The sequence below is a fragment of the Notothenia rossii genome, assembly GCF_949606895.1.
Source record: "Notothenia rossii genome assembly, chromosome: 3".
NCBI classification, from domain to species: domain Eukaryota; kingdom Metazoa; phylum Chordata; class Actinopteri; order Perciformes; family Nototheniidae; genus Notothenia; species Notothenia rossii.
In genome coordinates, this window is record NC_136901.1 from 61,285,134 (window position 1) to 61,293,943 (window position 8,810).

Here is an 8,810-nt window from a genome sequence, read left to right on the forward strand (position 1 = left end):
CTTTTAATCCAGATGTAACCACAACATAACACACACACCTTCAAATGTCAACGAAGCCTATCGAATATATATTAGTCGATATGATACTATTATAGCTGTATTGACCGCAGTGTTTGGGCGGAAAACACTGTACCAATGGAAGCTAACGGGAAGCTAACGTTAGCCCGCGGCCTTTTGCAATACTACTTTTAATCCAAATGTAACCACAACATAACACACACACACCTTCAAATGTCAACGAAGCCTATCGAATATATATTAGTCGATATGATACTATTATAGCTGTATTGACCGCAGTGTTTGGGGGGAAAACACTGTACCAATGGAAGCTAACGGGAAGCTAACGTTAGCCCGCGGCCTTTTGCAATACTACTTTTAATCCAAATGTAACCACAACATAACACACACACCTTCAAATGTCAACGAAGCCTATCGAATATATATTAGTCGATATGATACTATTATAGCTGTATTGACCGCAGTGTTTGGGGGGAAAACATTGTGCCAATGGAAGCTAACATTAGCCCGCTGCCTTTTACAATACTACTTTTAATCCAAATGTAACCACAACATAACACACACACCTTCAAATGTCAACGAAGCCTATCGAATATATATTAGTCGATATGATACTATTATAGCTGTATTGACCGCAGTGTTTGGGGGGAAAACATTGTGCCAATGGAAGCTAACATTAGCCCGCTGCCTTTTACAATACTACTTTTAATCCAAATGTAACCACAACATAACACACACACCTTCAAATGTCAACAAAGCCTATCGAATATATATTAGTCGATATGATATTATTATAGCTGTATTGACCGCGGTGTTTGGGGGGAAAACACTGTGCCAATGGAAGCTAACGTTAGCCAGGTTGGAAAGATACTAATAAAACAACAACACACAAACCTGCGAAAATAAACTAACCATAAATACAAACTTTACCTATCAATTCAATGAACTGGCCAACTTTTGCACGGGGGGATACTGCTTAAGGACTATATTCTAACTGGGGCCAGTTAGAAGAGAGTTACCTACCAGACGTACACGTAATAAAACAAATATTTAACATTAACACAAATGTTATGTTTACCATAAATGTCCTTTTTGATTAAGAAATGAGGTTCCATTCCCAAATTAAACACAATGAACCAACCTACCGAGCAGACTTTCAGGTTCACTTTCAGTGCGGGATTCCTGTAATGGCGGCCACAGATATTTTTTACCGTGCAAAAGCACCCACAATGCAATGCGCAACCAGTGTTGCCAGATTCTGTGAGGGACACAAACAAGCCACAAGGTCTAGAGAAAATAAGCCCAAAAGAAGTGAAGTGGGCCACATGAGCACTTTAAACCTATACAGCAACTATTAGAAAATAGCAGATCACAACGTGCCGCGACGCGACGCGTTGTGAGCTTGTAGACCTGCTATTTTCAAATAAAATCTTGGGGGAAACTTATAATAAGCAGACCTGGCAACGCTGTTTTCAACGGCAAAAGTAATGTAAAAGTCGATTACAGTACTTAAACAGTAAAATTTTACACCACATTGGCCATCATTTTACGGATTTTTCTTAGAGTGTACGCTTACATTCATAATGGCAGCCGGAGGGAGGGGGGGCGGCGCTGCGGAAGAGCAGATTGCCTGTCATCTTCCCTTTACAAGCTTAAAGAATGTATTTATTGTGTGAGTTTGGAAATAAAAGTTTCATATTCTGAAAGCCAAGACTTTGTTTGTTTAAAATCAAACAAAACACCCGAACTCCGAAAAAATTGTTTTTTACGCAAATCCACGTTTATTTTGAAATGAGCCGTTGCGACTTCCGACTGATTTCGATAGAGCGGGTCACATATAATGTGAACAAAATAGGTCCGAGAACTGAGCCCTATGGCACTCCATGGCTAACTTTGGTTTGCGTGGAAGATTCATCGTTGACACTTACAAACTGAGAGCGTTCAGATAGATAGGACCTAAACCAGCCTAAGGCAGTTCCCTGTATGCCAACTAAGTGCTCTAGTCTTTGCTATAGGATATCATGGTCGATAGTATCAAATGCAGCACTGAGATCGAGAAAAACAAGAATAGAGACAAGTCCCATGTCTGAGGCTATTAGAATGTCATTTGTGACTTTAACCAGAGCTGTCTCTGTGCTATGATGTGTTCTAAAGCCAGACTGAAAATCTTCAAATAAATCCTAATTTTTTAAGTAATCACACAGCTGTTTTGCATCTGCTTTCTCAATAACTTTTGAGAGGAACGGAAGATTAGAAATAGGTCTATAGTTGGCTAAAACCTCTGGATCGAGGTTGTGCTTTTTAAGAAGCGGTTTTATCCCTGCTACTTTGAATGATTGTGGAACACAGCCTGATAATAAAGACATATTCCTAATATTTAATAAAGAAACGCTAATTAATGGAAAAACTTATTTTAACAGCTTAGTTGAAATCGGGTCTAAGATACACGTTGATGGTTTAGAAGAGAGAATCATTGAATTTAATTGTTCAAGGTTTATGGCTGAAAAGCATTCTAGTTTACTATCTAGTGTAATATTAGAACTTACGTTTCCGGGAGCTGTTGATAATACTATACTGGTCAAAGGCAAGAGGTCATTAATTTTGTTTCTAAGAGTAACCATTTTATCGTTAAAAAAGAACATAAAATCATTACTACTGAGTGCTATGGGAATAGAAGGCTCAATCTGTCATAGTATTGTTAACTGACTACAAGGGGAGTTGTCATATACGTTACGGCATGTTTACGACAGTTACAGTAAGTGGGAGTGGCGCGAGAGGTAGTCTAGGTTGGGATTGATGAACCACCGGAGGAGGCAATAAAGCGTGCTGTTAAATAACCAACTGTTCCGTTGTCTGTTAATATCCAAGATATTACATGGTGTCAGAAGTGGTCGGGATGGCAAAGTTTCAACCACCAGAGAGTTTTTGTTTCGAGAAACCCGCCGAATGGTCAGACTGGAAGAAACGGTTTACACGGTACAGGACAGCTGCTAAGTTGGACAAACAAGAAGGTCCAGTTCAAGTAAGCACGCTGGTGTTTGCGCTCGGGAAGGAAGCAGAGAACATTCTCAGCTCTTTTACCTACGGGGAAGAGGAAAATGAGTCGCAGTACGATATTGTACTGGCGAAATTTGACGCATATTTAATCCCGAGACGCAACGTTATACATGAACGGGCATGTTTCAACCAGAGAATGCAGCGCACTGGAGAGCGTGCAGAGACGTTCATCCGCGCACTATATGAGCTGTCGGAACATTGCAACTTCGGAACGGCTCGTTAGGAAAATATAAGAGACAGAATCGTGGTGGGAATTCTAGACAAGGATCTGTCTCAGAGGCTACAGCTGATCCCGAACCTCACTCTGGAGATGACGGTACAAGAGGCGCGTCAATCAGAGGGGGTAAAAGCTCAAGTTAACCAGCAAGGGGAGCGGGCTTACGCCGTGCAGGAAGTAGCACAACGGCATACCAGAGGTGCAACACAGAAGTGGCGGCACCCACAGAGAGAGAGGCGCCAGGAGAGAGAGAGTGAGAATGACAACAGGAAGTGCTGGCGGTGCGGCAAAATGCCACACAGCTAGCAGGATGACTGCCCAGCAAGGAGGTCTACTTGCAATAATTGTGGGAAAAGTGGACACTGGGAAAGGGTGTGCAAGAGCAAGCAGGTGAGAGAAGTGACTGAGGGTGAGGGATCAGAAGATGGACAGTATTATTATCTGGGCTCACTTAATAGCATACCTCACAATGATAATGAATGGACATTCACATTAGAGATTGGCAGCTCACCTGTAGAATTTAAAATAGATACTGGAACCGATTGTAGTATCATAAGCGAAACTGTGTACAAGACACTGGAGCCAAAAAGGGTTCTACAGAGGCCAAAGAAGCTGCTGAGTGGTCCCGGGGGTGGATTGAACTGTTTAGGGCAGTTTATAACTCAGACCAGCTACAAGGGGAAAACATACACATGCAGGCTCTATGTCATTAGAGGGCAGAGTGTGAATAACCTACTCAGCAGGCCAGTAGCTGTATCTACAGATGTAGCACCTCATTTCGGACAGTTTGAAACGCGAGGGCCGTGATTGGTACGTGATCTGCCCTCGCTCAAGGGAAAACTTCCAGCTTGACTCGAGACCGCCCCCGTGACAGATAAATGTAATTATAATGAAGCCGGCTGCAATGGATCATTGATCCACCAGGAGGTGCAGTGGGGTTCCACACTGGAGCTCATGTGAAATAAAGTCAGATACAGTACGCTGGATGTACAGCGGAACTTTGTTAAGATCCATATGTCACGGATATCATACTCTGTGCTAAATAAGAGACATGTAATCATTTACAAAACATCAACATGTTGTTATTTAACAAAATAATGTTGTTTAGTCGAAAAAAACGAACGGGAGGAAATGCAGCCCGGCTCTCGATTTTTAAACCTAATTTAATCATCATCTTCACCACGATCATTTATGTTTATGTTCGCCGAATTTACATGAAATCACTGACACATATTAATATACTGTATTCAACTTCATTAAAACGTTATTAACGTGCCTAAACTCAGTAATTTACTAAAAATATTTATATTTTAATGGAGCCTCGTCGGCAGATCAGGATCCCAACGCGCAGCGGAGGGATCTTGAGCATGAAGGGTGTTATTTTCCCCATAAGGAACAAGTCGCTGCAAATTATCCCACTTATTACATGGCCACATTCTCAACAAAGTAACGACATGACTCCCAATATTAATTGAAATGCTTTTATGGATTTAGAAAATATTTTTATTGATTTAAAAAATAGTTGTATGTATTGATTTAAATTGACATGCATCCGCTAAGAAAAATAGTCCGTTGTTACCATTTTTTAAACAGTCTGAATGAAACGGCAGCTCTCAGCTGTGTATTTACACAATTCAATTCAATTCAAAACCTTTATTTATTCAGGTGAAAACCCATTGAGATCATTGACCTCTTTTTCAATGGTGACCTGCTGCAAGTAGGTTCCAACATGAATACAAACATGACAGAAAAACAAAGAGGACATCATATGGCATATTTACATTGACTACAGTTTGTATAGCTAGTAGCATTTACAGATACCAACAGTTTCTGATTGGATAGCATCTATCCTTGCTTTAAAAACATGTAATGGAACCAAACTGCTCAACTTCCATTCCTTTTGCAGACTGTTCCAAGTTAGCGGAGCTGCGCATCTAAAAGCTTTATTCCCTAAGACAGTCCTATCAGTTGGCATTTAATACAACCACAGTATTCGATCTCAAGCAGTAGCCATTTACAATACGCCGTGAGATCAGGGAGCAGATGTAGGATGGAAGTTTCCCTAACATTGCTTTGTAAATAAAAAGATACCAGTGATTGAGCCGCCGTAAAGTTAGTGAAAGCAAACCTGCCCTTGCATACAGGGTACAATGATGGGTTAATGCTTTACAGTTTGTCACAAATCTCAGTGCACTGTGATAGGCGGCATCTAACTTGATCAGGTAATTGGCCGGTGCATTCATATAAAACAGATCACCATAGTACAGGTAAAAAGGTCACAGTGACTAGCCTTTTCCTGGCCTCAAGTGAGAAACAGGACTTGTTTCTGTAAAAGAAACCTAGCCTAACCCTCAGTTTTTTTAGCAGGTTATTGACATGCAGTTTAAAAGAGAGACAGTCATCAAGCCAGATACCAAGGTATTTGTAACCGGTAACCACTTCAAGTCTTATTCCTTGCGTAGTTACAATATCTAAAACAGGCTCTGGTGTCTTTTTAGCTTTTGAAAAGAGCATTACCTTGGTTGTATCCACATTTAAAATAAGCTTTAGTTCAGAGAGCTGAGTCTGAACAGTGTTAAAAACAGCCTGTAATTTAACAACCGCCTCCTTAATGGAGGTACCTGCACAATACATCACGGTATCATCCGCATACAAATGTAAAGTAGCTTCATCCACATTATCACCTAACCTGTTGATATATATGGAGAATAAAAGTGGACCTAAAACAGAACCTTGTGGTACACCATTAGAAATGTTTAACCACTCAGAAGACAGCCCATCAAAGTGAACACATTGGGACCTTTCAGAGAGGTAGTTCACAAACCACCCCACTGCATGGCTGGATATGCCAATACTGAGTAGCCTCTGCTTTAAGATCGATGATCAACGATGTCAAACGCTTTGGAAAGGTCAATAAACAGAGCTGCATAACTCTGCTTATTATCTAAAATACTGGTAATGTCATTCACCACTTTCATTGTCGCAGTGATGGTGCTATGTTTCTTTCTGAAGCCCGACTGATGTTTAGACAGGATATCATTTTTACATAAAAACTCCTTTACTTGCTCACTCACTCGTTCGAGCACTTTAGCCAGAACTGACAATTTAGAGATTGGCCTATAGTTATTTAAAATAGTTGCCTCCCCTCCTTTCAGTAAAGGCAAGACATAACTAATGGCCCATCAACCACAGCTCTTTCCCCCCACCCCCCCCTGATCTTTCTTCTCCAGCAGCTAAATCAACTGTAGGTTACTCTGAGTGACAAGCTTACAGTTAGTGACGTAACAACACTATAAAAGCTGGTGGGTTGAAAGCAATACGGGAGGTAAAAACAACTAGAATAATTGTGATTTATTTATTGTGGCTTTTATGTTTTAGGTATAAAATGTTATATAATTCAGGCTTATAATTATTAGGTTTTGTGCGCTGTGATGATTCGGCTGTTCCTTTAGTAATGAATATTAAATGTTGTGAGGAAATCTTTCCACCAATAATTCCAATAAGTAATCCAAAATGTATTCACTTCAGCTTTACGAAAGTAACTGTAATCAGATTAGTCGTTTTTCAAATGTAACGCGAGCTGAATACAGTTAGCCTACTTGATTTTAGTATTCTGATTTATGTATTCCGTTACAACCCAACCCTGATTAGGACACATACTGGGGATTTCAGAATGGTACTGGATTTTGATTTATTGTATTGGCTTCATATCGCAATAGCCTATATTCCAGAAGTCTGAAATGCAAAAAATGTCCCACATTAGGGCAATTCACCATACAGTACAGAAGAAATAGAAAGAGGAAACAATTGTATATGTCTACCATTTATTTTTACAAGTGTAATATTGTTAAGATATGTCACAGATAGGATCATACATTTACATAACATGTCCATGTATTTATTTAACAAAATATTATATCGTAAAAAATCTGAATCTTATAATATATACAAACACATAGGCTATCTGCAGCCTATCTATGCCTATCTGCGGCGGAAACCAGGGCGAGGTGTTCCTGGATCCGTTTTCCGTGGGCTCCTCAGTCTCTCGTTTACCCGGTTCCTAATTGTATGCCACTGGTCCGTGGTCAGGCCTGGGAACCGACGGGAGACACTGGACTCAAGTGTCTGCCTTACATTGAGGGGAAGGGGCATTTTCCCTTTGCTCCCGCTCCAGTTAGTTATTCTGACCATGTTCTCATATGTTTCAAATGGCAACATGGCCATGAACATATCCCCCGCAAATTTCTCAGGGCGACGCTGTCCCTTTTGGAAGCAGTCCTCGAAGAACATGTCCTTGCGATCCGAGGAAACTGCCCTGGTGATGGTGGGCGCATCAGGTGGGCGCGCATCAGGTGTGGGCGCATCAGGTGTGGGCGCATCAGGTGTGGGCGCATCAGGTGTGGCCGACGGTCGTGGTGTTGCTGCGGACCCCGGAGTGACCGCTGGATTGGCCGCTGGCACTGTCCGTATGGGAGCGGCCGGAATTGGCACATCTGGCTGCATAGGCTGTGGCTCTGCGTCTTCCACATCGAACCCAAACAGTCGCCTGGGTTGGTAGGCGCTCGTGTTCAGGAAAATCAACAAGAGAAATCCAAGAACTTTTTGCAAGCCTTGGCATAGAAGTTTCACAAAGCACTCTGCGAAACCACTTTCAGGAGAAACCACCCCGCCGCTCAGGTCCAACAAAACACCAACAGTAAGTAGCCTACCTTATTTAATAGTATAGCACGTATCGTAAACAGCTGATACTGTATGTGACAGTTCTGCATTTCCCTGATGGCTTTTGTCTTTTCCTTTTATAGCAATATCGTGACTGCGATCGAGAATGCGACAAAAGCTGACGACGAGCTCACGGCTCATGGTGTAAAGCGGAAAATTCAGGCGGACTTTGGGGTTTCGCTAGGACTGAGCAGCATACGCAAGGCCAGGAGAAAACTTGGCTGGAAATATGGCAGGACCCGTTTCACTCCAATGATCAGAGATCACAACAAAGAAGCAAGGCTGAGACAAGCCCTCCCGTGGATCGAGTCTGGGGAAACGTGGCATGATGTGCTTTTTACGGATGAATCCACAATAGCTCTGGAACACTTTGCAAGGTTCAGTTTCAACAAGAAGGACCATTCTGTTGCAAAGCCTCAACCAAAACATCCAATAAAGTTGCATGTCTGGGGATTGATTTCGCGCCACGGTCCAGGCCCTTTGGTTATCTTTGAAGGAATCATGGACAGAATCTACTTTGAAAACAGTATCATCAAGGAAGCTGCAGGTCCATACATCAGGTAACATTTTGGGTCAGATCACCGCTTCTTCCAAGACAATGACCCGAAACACAGCGCGGCTGCAGCTGGAATTGCGGCGGAGGGAATAAACTGGGTTAAAACTCCACCCGAATCTCCGGATTTGAATCCCATTGAGTTGGTCTGGCACTTGATGAAAGACTACATTCGGAAGGAGGCTAAACCAGGCTCGAAGCAGGAGCTGATGCAAGCGATAGAGGATTTTTGGAAGACAAGACTGA